Here is a 15,900-nt window from a genome sequence, read left to right on the forward strand (position 1 = left end):
TCAATCAAGAAGCAAGATTAAGGACTTGAGTAGAGAGAAGCTAGTGTGCATCCGTTCTTGGTGATCGGTTCTTGCTCAAGTGAAGGCCTTAGCTTGTTACTCTTGGTGATTGGCATCACCTAGGCGATCTTGGTGATCGAGGTGTTTCTCGCGGAGCTTGCCAAGGATTGTGGGAGCCCGGAGAAGAAGATTGTACGTGGCTTGATCTCCACCACGCCGGGATGGTGAACGGAGACTCTTAGTGAGCGCCCTCGTCTCGGTGACTTGGGAGGTGACAATACTCTTTGTGAGTGTCACAACGTGGATTAGGGGTGTGTGCCAACACATCGATACCACGGGAAAAATCCGGTCGTCTCTTGTCCACTCTCTTTATTCAAGCATTTTCTTTCATGCAATTTACTTATGAGCTTGACTTAGAGATCATAACTTAGCTCTACCTTGCTAGGCTTTACTTTGTTTTTATCTCTATTAGCTTGTGTAGGTAGCTTAGTTATCCGGTTGGTGAATTGGTGCCCTACTAGTATTGCATAGGTTAAGGTTGCTTTACCTTGCTTTAGAATTTGAAAAAGGCCCAATTCACCCCCCCTCTTGGTCCATCGATCCTTACAATTGGTATCAGAGCCTCGTTGCTCATTTGGATCATTAGGCTTCACCGCCTAGAGCTATGGCCAAGATGGGTGGTTCGCCGCCCCACTTCGAGGGCAAGAACTTTGCTTATTGGAAAGTTCGCATGGCCGCATATCTTGATGCGATTGCCCCCGAAGTGTGGTTGGCCACTAAGACCGGGTTCACCGGAACTCCCACCACCGAACAATTAAAATGGAATGCCAAGGCTAGAAATGCAATTTTCGAGGCCATAAGTGAGGAAGTCTTTGCTAGAGTTAATGGCATGGACTTAGCAAGTGATATTTGGAAGGAACTCATTGAAATTCATGAAGGCTCCACTAAAGTTCGTGAGCAAAAATATCACTTGTTTAGAGCTAAGTATGATTCCTTTAAAATGCTAGCTCATGAAAATTGCAATGATATGTACTCTCGCTTGAATGTCATTGTCAAGGACATTAATGCTCTTGAAGTTTCCAAAATTGACAGTGGCTCCATCAACCGCAAGATTCTCATGCTCCTTCCGAAGCCCAAGTACAACATTATCAATGCTATGCTTCAAAAGGAGAATCTTGATACAATGGAAGTGGGAGAGCTTGTGGGCGAAATTCGCGCTCATGAAATGAGTATCCTTGGTATGACCGAAGAGCCAACTTCAAGCAAATCAATTGCTCTAAAGACCAAGGCAAACAAAGCCCGCAAGCTCAAGATGATCAAGCAAGATTCAAGCTCAAGCAATGAAGAAGATGATCATCATGAAAGCTCATCCGATGTTGAAGATGATGGAGAGCTTGCTCTTATGATGAGAAAGTTCACCCGCTTGAATGACAAGATCAACAAGAAGGGGTTCAACTTTGACTCTAAGAAGGGAATGTTCCGGCCAATGGATGTCAAGAACAAAATTTGCTACAATTGTGGAGAAAAAGGTCACATCCGTCCAAATTGCCCCAAGCCGGACAAAAGAAACAAGGATCACAAGAGCAAGCATCGCCATGATTCAAGCGATGATGAAGAAGAAGAAAGGAAGAACAAAAACAAGAGACTTGGGAAGAAAAAGAGCCATGACAAGAAGACCAAGCTCTTCCCAAAGAAGAAAGGGCACACCAAGAGAAGCTTCTTGGTGGAAAAACAAGAGTGGGTGACCGATGTCTCATCAAGCGAAGATTCAAGTGATGAAGAAGACATAGTCACCATCGCCCTCACAAATGAAGAACCATCACTACCTCCACCTCCAATGTGCCTCATGGCCAAAGGTAACTCTAAGGTATGTGAGAGTGAAGATGATAGTGATGATGAGCTTGACCCTAATGAGTTTGCTAACCTCATTAATGAGTATACATCCGTCATCAAGAGGGAAAAGGGCAAAGTCAAGATTCTTGAGAGCACTCGTGCAAAGTTAGAGCTTGCCCACTCCGATTTGCTTGGCAAGTACAATGACTTGCTCAAAAAGCACAATGAGTCACTTGTACTTGCTAAGCAAGTTGAAGAGAGCCACAAAAAGCTTAAACAAGAGCATAGGGAGTTGGCTCACAAGTATCAAGAACTTGAATTTGCCTATGAAGCAATTGACCCAAGTCTTGAGAACTTTGCTCATGAAACTATTGAGAAGGTCAATGCTTCTACTTCATGTGATGACCTACTCATTAATGCAAATGCTACTAATGCTTTGCCCGAGCTTGCACCTTCTAGGGAAAAGGAATTGATGGATCAAGTTGCAAGCCTCAAGAGTAGTGTGGAGAAGCTCTCAAGAGGAGAATACATCCACAAAGAGATTCTCTTCAACAATGCCCGTGACTATGGCAAGAGAGGTCTTGGTTCATTTCCGGAGCCAAACATAGCTACTACTCCTTCTCCGGAGATCAAGATTAGCTTCATCAAGGAAGTTGGATCATATTGCCAACATTGCCAAGTCACCGGGCACCACACTAGGGAGTGCACTTTACCATCACGTCCTCTTCCTAAATTACCCAAGAATTACTCTTCAATATTTCAAAATAACCATTTTCTCTTGAGTAAGGTGAAGGGTAAGGTGAAGGCCAAATTCATTGGCAAACTCACTAAGGAGTCAAAGAAGAAGCTCCCCAAGCAACTTTGGGTCCCAAAAGCTCTTGTCACACATGTGCAAGGCCCAAAGCTTGTTTGGGTTCCTAAAACTCAAAAGTGAATTCTCATGTGTGTAGGTGAACTACAAAGCCGGTGGAAAACATTGGGTACTTGATAGCGGTTGCTCTCAACATATGACCGGCAATGATAGCATGTTCACCTCCCTTGAAGACCCCGGCGATCATGAACATGTCACCTATGGTGATAACTCAAGGGGAAAAGTTTTAGGTTTGGGTAGAATAGCAATCTCTAAAGATTTATCTATTTCTAATGTTTTGTTTGTAGAAGCACTTAGTTTTAATCTTATTTCAATTGCTCAATTGTGTGATCTTGGACTAACGTGTGCCTTTGACAAGAATGGTGTTGTAGTAACTCATGAAAAAGACAAGTCATTGGTATTCACGGGGTTTAGGCATGACAACATTTACTTGGTGGATTTCTCTTCAAAGCAAACAAGTACCATGACATGCCTCTTCACCAAGTCTTCTCTTGGGTGGCTTTGGCATAGAAGAATTGCTCATATTGGCATGAGCAACCTCAAGAAAGCCCACAAGAGAGGGATGATCACCGGCTTGAAGGACGTCACCTTTGACAAGAACAAGCTATGTAAAGCATGTCAAGCCGGGAAGCAAGTTGCAACACATCATCCCATCAAGACGATGTTGTCTACCTCCAAGCCGCTCGAGCTACTACACATGGATCTCTTTGGTCCAACTACATACAAGAGCATTGGTGGTAACCTCTATTGCCTAGTAATCGTTGATGATTTTTCACGTTACACTTGGGTTATGTTTCTAGGCGATAAGGGTGAAACTCCGGAACTCTTCAAGACATTTGCAAGAAGAGCTCAAAGGGAGTACAACTCCCCAATTGTGAAGATCCGGAGTGACAACGGCACCGAGTTCAAGAACATGAAGATTGAAGAATGGTGCGATGAAGAGGGCATCAAGCATGAGTTTTCCGCCACCTACACGCCTCAACAAAATGGAGTGGTGGAAAGAAAGAACAAGACACTCATCACCCTAGCTAGAGCAATGTTGGATGATTATGGCACGTCCGAGAAGTTTTGGGCGGAAGCAATCAACACGGCGTGTCATGCATCCAACCGAGTATATCCTCACCGACTCCTCAAGAAAACTCCATATGAGCTCATCACCGGGAAGAAACCAAATATATCATACTTTCGAGTCTTTGGTTGTAAATGCTTCATCTATAAGAAGAAAAGGCTCGGTAAGTTTGAAAGTAGATGTGATGAAGGTTTCTTTCTTGGTTATGCATCAAACTCCAAAGCATATAGAGTATTCAATCAAACCTCCGGGTTAGTTGAAGAAACATGTGATGTGGAGTTTGATGAATCTAATGGCTCCCAAGAGGAGGTTGTTGGCTATGAGAATGTAGGTGATGAGGAGATTGATGAAGCTTTGAAGAATATGTCCATTGGGGATATCAAGCCGGAAGAGGTGCATGAAGACAATGATCAAGGGGAAGGACCTTCCTCATCTACACCAAGCACCTCCACGGCGCCCCAAGTGGATGAAGATCAAGAAAAAGATGATACACAACCTCAAGAAGATGTGCCAACGCCAACACCCCAAGTTCAAGAACAAGAAGAGCAAAGTGTTCCACCACAAGCACAAGTCACTCATGATCCACCCCAACAAGCATCAACGCAAGTACCGCTAGTGAAGCATGGTCGCATCTCCAAGGATCATCCAATTGGTCAAATCATTGGTAGTCCATCAAAAGGAGTAAGAACTCGCTCTAAACATGCTTCATTTTGCGAATATCACTCGTTTGTTTCTTGTATTGAACCCACTAGCATAGAGGAAGCGCTTGAGGACTCGGATTGGGTGATGGCCATGCAAGATGAGTTGAACAACTTCACCCGCAATGAAGTTTGGGTCCTCGAAGCTCCTCCGAAAGACAAGAACATCATCGGCACCAAGTGGGTCTTTCGAAACAAGCAAGATGAACATGGGGTGGTGATACGCAACAAAGCAAGACTTGTGGCAAAAGGGTTCTCTCAAGTCGAAGGTTTGGATTTTGGTGAAACTTTTGCTCCGGTCGCAAGACTTGAAGCTATCCGTATCCTTCTTGCTTACTCTTCACATCATAACATTAAGTTGTATCAAATGGATGTGAAAAGTGCATTCTTAAATGGCGTTATTAACGAACTTGTTTATGTTGAGCAACCTCCCGGGTTTGAAGATCCGAGGAATCCTAACTATGTTTATAGGTTGCACAAGGCGCTCTATGGGCTCAAACAAGCTCCAAGGGCTTGGTATGAGAGGCTTCGTGACTTCCTAATCATGCAAGGCTTCAAGATCGGGAGGGTGGACACCACTTTGTTCACTAAAGATGTCAACGGGGATCTTTTTATTTGTCAAATTTATGTTGACGATATTATCTTTGGCTCAACTAATGATTTACTAAGCCATGAGTTTGCTACCATGATGTCTAGGGAATTCGAGATGTCCATGATTGACGAATTGACCTTCTTCCTTGGTTTTCAAGTCAAACAAATGAAGGAAGGGACATTCATCCATCAAGAAAAATATACCAAAGATATCTTGAAGAAGTTCAAGATGGATGAGTGCAAGCCAATCAAGACACCCATGGCAACCAATGGGCATCTCGACTTGGATGTGGACGGTAAACCGGTTGATCAATCCCTCTATCGTTCTATGATAGGGTCTTTGCTTTACCTTACCGCATCTAGGCCCGATATAATGTTTAGTGTGTGCTTGTGTGCCCGCTTTCAAGCTAACCCAAAGGAGTCACACCTTTCGGCTGTGAATAGGATCCTTCGGTATCTCAAGCACACTCCTAGCATAGGCTTGTGGTACCCCAAAGGCGCTAGTTTAGATCTCTTGGGATACTCGGATTCGGATTTTGCCGGAAGCCGTGTGGATCGCAAGAGTACCTCCGGGGGTTGCCACTTGCTTGGGCGTTCTCTAGTTTCTTGGTCGAGTAAGAAGCAGAATTCCGTGGCTTTGTCCACCGCGGAAGCGGAATATATAGCGGCCGGTGCATGTTGTGCCCAAATCCTATATATGAAGCAAACCCTTTTGGACTTTGGTGTGAAACTAGATAGGATCCCACTCCTTTGTGACAATGAAAGTGCCGTAAAAATTGCCAAGAATCCGGTTCAACACTCTCGCACAAAGCACATTGATATTCGCCATCACTTCTTGCGTCATCACGAAGCCAAGGGGGACATTTCCCTTCAAGGTGTGAGATCCGAGGAGCAATTGGCGGATATATTCACAAAACCTTTAGACGAGAGTACCTTTGTTAGGCTAAGGAATGAGCTTAATGTGTTAGATGCGGCAAACGTCATGTAAGTTGCCATGTCATATAGAAAAATGCATACATATAGGACACTTGTCTAACCATGGTAAGATAGTGATGAGCAAGGGTTTAGCTAGAGGTGGTGGTCCACTTGTTTTCCTCTAGGCTTGTAGAAAGGCTCATCATGAAGAAGCTTCCCGTGGGTTCAAACTTGACAAGTAGATCTTAATTTCTTGTTATGCATTTCTTGTCATATAGATGTGCACTTCATGTTTACTTTACTTTCGCATGTGGTTGTAGTTTGCATCATCATTGCATGCGTAAGGGTCACAAAGGAGATAACTTGATGAAAATGAGACTTGTTTTCATATACAAGATCTTAATTCATGAAAAGTGAAAAGAGCAAAGTGTTAGGTGCGTTATTGCCTAGTGAGCAATGTCATGATGAGTTTGAAGCTTTCTATCTTCAATATTCCTATGACATGGCTCATACATTTTATTTGGCGCTTTGTCTCTCTTGCGGCTTTTCCTTGTGTTTGAAAAAATTTATTTAAGCAAGTGTGCTATCCTATTTATTTTGAGGGGTAAAGTCGCCCATGCAAGTCCATTGACTTGAGTTTATTTGAATCTTATAAGTTTATTGGACTTAGCATAGAAGAGTGAGCTGAGAGTGGGGTTTTTGCCTACACCGGTTAAACCGACGTTCAAAGGATTTTTACCCATCGGATTAACCGGCGTTACTAAGTTTCAGCCTCAGCTCAGTCAAACCAGGCGTTCAACCGGCGTATACAAATTTCCGAGCATCGGATCAACCGGTGAACGTAACACAGATCTAACCTATCAATCAACCGGTGTTACCAGCGTTCAACCGGCGAGTTCAATTTACATATCGTCGGATCAACCGGCGTTCAGAAGGATTTTGTGCTGAGTGTCGGGTGAACTGCACCGATGAAATCGACCGGTGTTCTAAACCTAGTCATTGGATTAACCGGTGTTAAGGAAATTCATGGGGCCCGTCTGTCATATATGAGTCTTGCTCGAGCCGCCGCCTCTCTTCCTTCTCTGTTTCACCCGCGTCCCTCCATCTCGAACCGCCGCCGCGCCCTAACACGATCCCGCGCCGCTGCTCGCCTGCAAGACCACCGTCGCCGCTCCGCCACAGCCCACGCGCCGCCGTGCGCCATCCGCGCCGCCGCTCTGCGTTCGCCCACAGCCGCTGCGCGCAGCCTGCAACTGCTCGCGCTCCACCCGCGCGCAACCGTGCCGCTCGTGCGCCTCCGCCAACGCCGTCAGCGCTGTCCGCGCCGCCCGTGAGCCGCCACCACTACTACTCCGCAACGCCGCCGCTCCTCACCCGCGCCCGCGTCGCCATCACGCCATCACGCCTTGCCAAGCGCCGCCGTGCTCCACGCCTCCACGCCGCAGCCGCAGCCCCACGCCGCAGCCGCAGTCCCACGCCGCAGCAGCACCCGATCAGCGCTCACCAGGTGCTCGACAATTTGCTTGTTCGAGATGGGTCGCGAAAAGAGAAAGGGAAAAGAAGTTGTGGTCGAGAAGCCCGCTCGCAAGCGGACTCGTGCAGAGAAGGAGGCCGAGAGGGCCGAGATGGTGGCCAAGGCCGCCGAGGAGCAGGCATCAGGCCGCGCTCGTCCGTTCCAGATCAGGGAGGACCCCAGAGGCAGAGGCAGAGGCAGAGGCAGGGGCATGGGTAGAGTCAGAGGTGCCAGGGCCACCAGAGCCGCGACGGCAGCAGCAGCAGAGTCAGATCAGTCAGATACAGCTGCAGATTCAGATACAGAGGCAGAGCAGTCCGAGCAGTCTCAGGGGCAGAGCACACAGGAGTCACCGACTCTACGACGGTCTGGCCGCACTCGGCAGACATCCCCAGCAGCAGAGACTTCACCAGCGACCGAGCGTCGCACTGGACCGAGGACGCGAGGAGGTCACCAGCCACAGGAGCCTCGCAGGTCCACAGCTGCAGCAGCAGCAGCAGCTCGTAGAGCCGAGGCCCTAGAGGCCGAGCGCGCAGTGTTCCGTATGGACACTGTTGTGCGTCTGGAGCCAGGTGTGCTGCTCCAGAACTTGACCAAGGCCAATGCGGCGAAGGTCAAGAGGCTCAGGTGGAGTGTTCAGGAGGAGGACTGGTTCCCCGTGACCCGTGACAGCCGGGTCGACCGTAGGTTCTGGACGCTTCTTCAGGCCAGTTTCTACGAGACCTACCAGAGGCGGGGTCACAGGATCTTCCCGCACAGAGTGCTTGACTGGGTGTCTCTGAGGACAGCCGCAGGGGGAGCAGATGTCAGAGAGCACTTCGCTCACTTCAGGGGCCTGCCCAGGTTACTCCAGATTGAGCAGAACAGATATATTGAGGACTGGGTCAGAGTCTTCTATGCCACGGCCTGGATTGCTCCCGAGCGTCGAGCAGTACACTTTGTTTATGGAGGCCAGGTCTTTGGTTTGTCGAGAGCGACGATAGCAGGGATTCTCGGAGTTGACTTAGTTGACGTCTCGTTGCACGAGATGGTTTACGGAGATGCAGATCCACCGCGCAGAGCGATGATTGGCGGGATTGCACCCTCTCATGAGGCGATCTCTCAGTGTTTCCGCCAGCCGTTCCCTGCCTCCTACGCCAGAGTTCCCAGCCTGCTGACCCCAGAGGCATACGCAGTACACATGGCACTCCGGAGGACTTTGCTACCGAGGAGTGGCTACCCAGAGGGGTTTACAGGACTGCAGCAGCTCCTACTTCTACACATCCTCACTCACGAGCCGTTTGACATAGTTGACTTTATTCTGGCCGAGATAGAGGATGTGATCACAGACGGGATGGGTGTGGTGCGACAGTTTCCCTTTGCACACTGGATCAGCTATATATGTTCTATGATTGTGCCAGCAGAGTCACCCATCAGCGCTCCCTACCGTCACGACGAGGCTCCCCGGTTCCCAGTTTACCGACCGACAGCTCCACAGGACCGGAGGAGGGGCAGACAGGCAGAGAGAGCTGCCATGGCACAGTTGTCACTAGAGGCACAGGCCCGTGTAGCACAGGAGGACGAGGCACTGCTTACCGCCGAGGCACAGCTTCCCGGAGGAGAGGATGAGATACACTGGTCTGAGCTTGAGTCAGACTCCTCCGAGGACGTAGAGTACTTCCCTGCAGCAGCCCCAGCTAGTCACGACCACGAGGCAGGGGGGTCTAGAGAGCCAGCTCCAGAGTCACCAGCAGCTGCTACAGTCTCTGAGTCTCAGGTGACTCAGCCGTCCGAGCTCACTTCACTACTACAGCAGCTCGTGACCCAGCAGAGAGAGGACAGGCTTGCTCAGGAGGAGGCCAGGAGAGCCCATGAGGCCCAGATTGCTGCTATACAGAGAGAGGCCGCCCGAGAGCGGGCAGCGACAGAGGAGCGTTTTGTCGGCCTCATTGACAGAGTTTCACAGAGGACAGACGCTCAGTTCCAGCAGATGGAGCAGGGCATGATGGCGATGTTCGGGATGATCTCACAGCTTTACTCTCACACCGGACTCGCCCCGCAGCAGCCAGGACAGCCAGGCCTTCAGGGTGTTGGAGCACCTCAGCTTGCCGTTACACCAGCTCCAGCCCCTACTGCAGCTCCAGCTACCTCAGCGACACCGGAGACCACGTTCTCGATGTCAGCACTCTTTGGGTCTGCCGGTCGTCCGCTCTTCTCACCACTGCCGGCGACCACACTCTTTCAGGACTCACCGCCAGCGGTTCAGTCGGTCGCCCTCCCCTCCTCACTTCAGGCAGCACCTTCAGGGGGAGGAGCAGTAGAGGAGTCCCTGCTTCCACAGTCGACGCAGCCGGCAGCCTCAGCAGTCACCTCTTCAGATATTGATACTTCTTCTGCTGACCCGGTTACGACTTCTACGGATCCTCTACCAGGCAGTGCCAGCACGAGAGCCTCCACGACAGTTACTCCCCCAGTGAGCTCAGACCCAGACCAGCAGCTTCCGTCCGTCACCGAGGGTGAGAGTTCTCCGTCCGACGACGACGACCCGGACCGCTTCGTCGCCGTACCACGACAGCACGACCCGTAGCTCGCCTTTTGGTGCTTTGATGCCAAAGGGGGAGAGGTGTTAGGGGGAGCACCAGAGTTAGGGGGAGGGTAGAGCTAGAGAGAGCTCGTAGTTATCAGGACTTTGATTCTTTGTATCTCTTTTGGTGTTAGTTCATGGATATGTACGTTTGTCGCTTGAGTATGCCGTGCTTTGAGACATATCTATGAATTTCGTTTGAGCCGTTGAGCTTTTTGGTCCTTCTTTTCGAGTTTGCTTGTGTTTATCCTGCTTTATCTTTCTCGCTCTCTCGTTATTTATGTTTGTGTTGTCATCAATCACCAAAAAGGGGGAGATTGTAAGCATCTAGGCCCTCAAGGTATGTTTCGGTGATTAATGACAACCATTATTGTGACTAATGAGTTTGTGCAGCTTAATAGATCATTATCGCTCATTTGGTCATATGTCAAAAGAGAGACCCCTCAATTTCGGTTATTCTAAAAGGCGATCTCGGTTTTCAACTTATATATGTCAAGGCTAAGGATCTTTCTAGTCCTAAGTGTCACAAGGTTGAGAAGGACACTTAGGTTAGTATAGGTTTTATAGTTTTGTAGTGATCGCACTATTAAGAGGGGTTAAGGCTTAGTAACTTGAGCATGGACATGGTCATTTGAAAATGGATGCACACTATGGTCACTCAGGTTTCTAGAAGTTCAAATAAGTGGTTCTCAAACTATATCTCAAGAATATTTGGATTTCATTCAAGACTCAAATCAGAAAAGACAAAATCAGAAAAAGTTCTATTCACCGGATTAACCGACGCTCTCAATTTTCTATACGTCGGTTAAACGAAGTCAGCAGAGTCTGGACAAATTCAATACACCGGTTAAACCGACGTGTTTGAATTTAACGTCGGTGCATTGGTCCAGAGTTGGTTTTTCCAGGGAAATTCAAGTTCTATTCACCGGATTAACCGACGCTGTTTGAATCAAGACGTCGGTGCAATTGACCAGTGAGATGGTTTTTTCAGAGGAATTCAAAAGTTGTACTCACCGGTTAAACCGACGATAGGTTTGAGTTAACATCGGTGCAGTTGTCCAGAGACTTGATTTTTCAGTGGTTCAGTGGACAACTACACTCACCGGTTAAACCGATGCTACGTCGGTTAATCTGCCCCAGTTGTAACGGCTAGTTTTCAGAAGAGGCAGTTTACATTCACCGGTTAAACCGACGATGACAATGGGGGATACGTCGGATTAACCGGCGCTACGCAGTTTTCTGGCAGCTTTTCTCCAACGGCTCTATTTGTGTGAGCTGCCTATATATACCCCTCCAATGGGTCATTTCGCCCACTCTTGACACCAGGCAACATCCCAACACTCATACCATAGTCAAGAGCCACCTTGAGCTTCATCATTCACATACTTGTGCATTCAATCAATCAAGAAGCAAGATTAAGGACTTGAGTAGAGAGAAGCTAGTGTGCATCCGTTCTTGGTGATCGGTTCTTGCTCAAGTGAAGGCCTTAGCTTGTTACTCTTGGTGATTGGCATCACCTAGGCGATCTTGGTGATCGAGGTGTTTCTCGCGGAGCTTGCCAAGGATTGTGGGAGCCCGGAGAAGAAGATTGTACGTGGCTTGATCTCCACCACGCCGGGATGGTGAACGGAGACTCTTAGTGAGCGCCCTCGTCTCGGTGACTTGGGAGGTGACAATACTCTTTGTGAGTGTCACAACGTGGATTAGGGGTGTGTGCCAACACATCGATACCACGGGAAAAATCCGGTCGTCTCTTGTCCACTCTCTTTATTCAAGCATTTTCTTTCATGCAATTTACTTATGAGCTTGACTTAGAGATCATAACTTAGCTCTACCTTGCTAGGCTTTACTTTGTTTTTATCTCTATTAGCTTGTGTAGGTAGCTTAGTTATCCGGTTGGTGAATTGGTGCCCTACTAGTATTGCATAGGTTAAGGTTGCTTTACCTTGCTTTAGAATTTGAAAAAGACCCAATTCACCCCCCCTCTTGGTCCATCGATCCTTACAGCGGGGCTCTGGAGAGATCCTCCTTCGCTCGTGGCTCCTCCGCGCGCCCTTCCCGACCCGCGCGCCACCGCCGCCATGGCAGTCGTCGCCCCCGCCCCGGCCTGGCCCAACCGCCCTCCTCCACCACCAGCCTAGCGCCGCCACCGCCGCCGGCCTCATCGCCCCCGTGCCCGCTGCCACCATCGGGCCGGCCTGCCACCCCCAACCTTCCTTCTAAGCCTAGCAATGGACATTACCAAAGCCCAACCCCAAACCCTAACCTCGCCGGAGGTGGAAAAGAAGCTAGCTGGGATTGAGGAAGATGAGGTCGGGTGGCGTCTCCTCATTTGTTACAAATTTGAGTGTGGGAAGACTTGAAAATGCTCGGGCATCATATAGCTTTCCCAAAATGTAATGTTCTGTGGTTGGATGGGTATGGCCTGGCAAGTTACAATAACAATTAGGGAAGTGGATACAATAACGAACAAGTCATAAATCTTGAGGGTTGCTTGCATGAGTCGCAATTCTTGTTTGTGGTGCAATACCAACTCTCGTTCTGTGGCACAAACTACCAAATGCTGAAGCTCAAGCTTGCCTGGCAGCTTTAACAGCAATATCGAATCAAGGGATGACAAGAATCCAGCTGGAATGCGACTCGTGTAACTTAGTCTCTGCCCTGAAATCATTTGCCTTTGATCAATCACCGGCTGTTGGTCTGCTTAGGGAGGCAAGACAACTGATCCAATTAGATTTTGTTGATGTTGAGATTTTGTTTACCCCTGATCTTGTAATTTATGTGCTCATGGGTTAGCTTGCATGAGTTTTAGTTGGGACTCGGTTCAACCATATGTTTGGCTTGATCCCCTCCCAGAGTTTGTAATCTCCTTAACAGCTTGTGACTTTTCTGAACCCCAAATTGGGAATGAATAAAGCGAGCACTTTAAGTAAAAAAAACTACCAAATGTGGTGACATTTTCAAAAATACTGGATGGAACGGTGTGCCTTCCGGCATCAGCAGGATGCTTTCTATCCTAAAGCAGGTAAGAAACCAGCTTATGACTCTTTGCTTGGTTTCAGGGGAAGAACAAGCTAAGAAAAGGCAGGTAGAAAAAAACCAGCAGACGGATGGACGAAGATGAATGCGGGTGGAGCTATTGACAGTAGAACTGCTGCCCCGGATGACACTATTGTTTTACATTGCTGGGCAAGTGTATGGGGCCATGTAACTCTCTCTTCAACAAACACCCCCCCCCCCCCTCTTTCTAGAATGATTGTATGCAAAACCTCAAAACAATAAAATTGCTCAGGCTGGCTTCTGGCCCGCCCCAGTTTTCCCTAAAAAAGAACAGTAGACTAGCGATGAAGGCATTATTATTGGAGTGGCTATCAAAGACCATCGGGGATGATTCAACGCACGCTGTGGAAATATCTATTTATGCAAACAACCAACCGTGAGGAGCTGGAAGCAATAGCCTGTACGTAGGGGCTAAGAGCAACTCCAGCAATGACTCCTACTCAAGATCTCTACTTTCTTGAGCAGGGGCTATCCAAACTTTCTGGGGCTTCAAATTTTGCTCTCAACTCCAACAATAGTTTCTACTTTGCAGCCCCTACTTTCATCATAAAAATAGGACCACCTGTCATAGACTATATTATTTTCTCCTATTATTTTCTTCTTTTCATTTCTATTGTCAGCTTCCTCTCTTTTCCCTCTCACTGCACTCGCCGGAGTTGCCGGGGTACATCTATGCACAAGGCCAGAGCGTCTCGTCGTCGTCGAACTCGCTGAGGTAGACGACACACTCGAGCTCCTAAAGTGCGATGCGCACGGCGTGGTCCAGCCCGCGGTCCAGCAGCGTGTCGTGCAGTCGTCCTCACTACTGCAATAATCGTTTCTGAGGCGGTTGAGAAATATTTTCCGAGGCGGGCAAGGGCAACCGCCTTTGAGCAAACACCTCTATAAATGAAGCATTTTCAAAGGCGGTTGCATGCCCGCCTCTATTAATTGAACAAAAAAATAAAAAAGGGATGAGCCTGTCGAGGCCATCACGGCCTCGCCGAGCCCATCCGCACCGCCGCTGCCGCCGCCCCTGCCTGCCGCGTCCACCTCTGCACGCCCCGTCCGCCGTGGCCCGCCGCCGCTCGCACCAATTTGACGAGCCATGGGCTCATCATCCCCCTCCACCCCCTAGGCCTAGGGGCCTCCAGGGAGCCCTCCATTCGTGGGCCCCACTCACCAGCCCCTCTAGATTTGGATGAGAGCTGAAATATGAAGGCTCCTACTGGACTTTGATGCATTATTTGGAGGCTATAAGATGGGGACCAGCCCCTAAAATCTATATGAGGACTATGATTTGGGGGCTATTGCTGGAGATGCTCTCAGTCTATGGGATAAAGGGATCGGGAGAGGAATTTAGGGGCCTTCCTAGAATAGGGACCGGAATAGGGTCTCTGCTCCTATTTTTTGAGTAGGGAATCAGGTAGAAATTTTGTTGGAGATGCTCTAACGCTTAGGGATGGCAATGGTTAGGTTTCGGGTCGGATATCCGCGGGTTTCGGGTCTAGCAGACTTGGGTTCGGAGATGATTTTTGACCCATGGTTTTCGGGTTCGGGGCCCCGAAACTTATCGGGTTTGGTTTTGGGATTGGTTTTTCACCCGTGGATACCCAATGAATAACTGTTTGGAGTAAAAACTCATATTTTATAATATACTTAGCAATAAGTTTATTTACTTAGACTACAAAATTTATTTTAAATTGACTTAGAAAATTATTTACTATTTATTGCCTCTTGTTTATATATGTAAATATTATATATATCTTGTATATGTTTATAAGAAGTACTTATTTCTCTTACTATGTTGTCATACAAAGCGGGTTTCGGTATCCAATCGGATTTCGGGTATCTGCAAGTTTCGGTTTTGGGGATGAATGACCCGAATCGATCTTCGGGTCGGGTTCGGGTTTTAAGTTCGGATTTCAGTTTTGGGTGCCTAGACACTCCACCCAACCCAAACACGACCTGTTGCCATCCTGACTAACGCTAGCCCTCTGAATGGTGCGGGTAGGAGGTGATCCCGTATGTTGAGTAGATTATTGCTCAGGAATATACTGAAACTTCCTGAGTAATAAAAGACATATAATGTTATTAGCTATAGCTAGTTTGCTATCTTGAGACACAACTGGAAACTCGTTGGTTCCCGTGTGCTAGAACCTTTGCCGTGTGCACTATCTCGGGCACACGACAAAGAGAATGTTTGCCGTGTGCCACGAAAGGGACACACGGCAAACTTAACGGCACACGTCAAAGGTCATGTTTGCCGTGTGCCACGAAGAAGACACACGGCAAAGCAGTGGACACATGGCAGTGCATGATGTTTGCCGTGTGCCATGATTTACAACACACGACAAAAAAAAACACACAGCAAAATGCCTTCTTTGATGTGTGCTACGAAGGACACACGGCAAAATGTGGTCTTTGCCGTGTGTTTATTTCTGGCACACGGCAAATTTGTTTAAAAAATTCATTCTGCTTTTGAAACTTTTTTTCTTATCTTTATATTGTATGTGGGACTCTATACTAGGTTTTGGTACTTTTCTCGGTCATTTTGCTATATTTAACATTGTTATTTGATGTAAAGAAATATTAGAGAATAAGTAAATTTTGAACTGCAATAATTCTAAATAAAGTAATAATGAAGCAAAAAAATGATGTTAACATCATGAAGTCCCATGTGAGCCCTTATCTAAAAAATTGATGCAAAATTTGAAAAATTTGCTCATGAGCCATCCCATGAACCATGTGGCCCAACTGTTTTAAAATTCTATAAAAGGCAAACTTTCTCTGAAAAATATAAGATTT

This window comes from Panicum virgatum, unplaced genomic scaffold (genome assembly GCF_016808335.1).
Source record: "Panicum virgatum strain AP13 unplaced genomic scaffold, P.virgatum_v5 scaffold_2465, whole genome shotgun sequence".
In the NCBI taxonomy this organism is placed as follows: domain Eukaryota; kingdom Viridiplantae; phylum Streptophyta; class Magnoliopsida; order Poales; family Poaceae; genus Panicum; species Panicum virgatum.